Here is a 754-nt window from a genome sequence, read left to right on the forward strand (position 1 = left end):
GTGTTAAGAGGCAGATAGCTGCTTGTTAAGGCAGCAGTTTACATTATAAATTAATATGCAAGATCTTCCTGAAATAGGTACAACTCATGAATTATTAAAAACCTTTTCAAAAATTAAGTTTTTTTTTTTATGGGTTCACCAGTTAAGGAAATCAAAAGAACAAATCCCTGGGCTATGTTATCTCTTGGGATTTGTTACTGGAAGTCATGTTTCATCCGAAATGACTGTTTGAAAAAGAATGTCTGAATGTAAGTAGTGTAAGAGGTATTATATTTTCATATTTCTGCGTCCTTCACATAATATATCAATTAAACAAATACTATACACTGTTAACTTTCTTATTGTTAGTAACGGACACATGCGCTGCTCTGTCCATTGTCTGCGTTTTATTTAGATCTTACTGTTTTATGTAAATTTTTCTATTTTCCATCCGATTGTTACTGTTTACAGTCGCTGCAAAAGAAAAGATGTCAACACGATTTCATTCTACTGAAGTATAATGACGATAAAGCGCTTATCTATCTTATAAACAGCACATACATAGTAACAGCCGCATATTCTCTGTGAACAGAGGACTATACGCACACATATGCCACATGACCAGTGTTGTAGTCGGTTAGTATTACCGCACTGTACGGACGTGTGAACAGAGGACTATACGCACACATATGCCACATGACCAGTGCTGTAGTCGGTTGGTATTACCGCACTGTACGGACGTGGGAACAGAGGACTATACGCACACATATGCCAC

The sequence above is a fragment of the Brienomyrus brachyistius genome, chromosome 7 (genome assembly GCF_023856365.1).
Source record: "Brienomyrus brachyistius isolate T26 chromosome 7, BBRACH_0.4, whole genome shotgun sequence".
NCBI lineage: Eukaryota > Metazoa > Chordata > Actinopteri > Osteoglossiformes > Mormyridae > Brienomyrus > Brienomyrus brachyistius.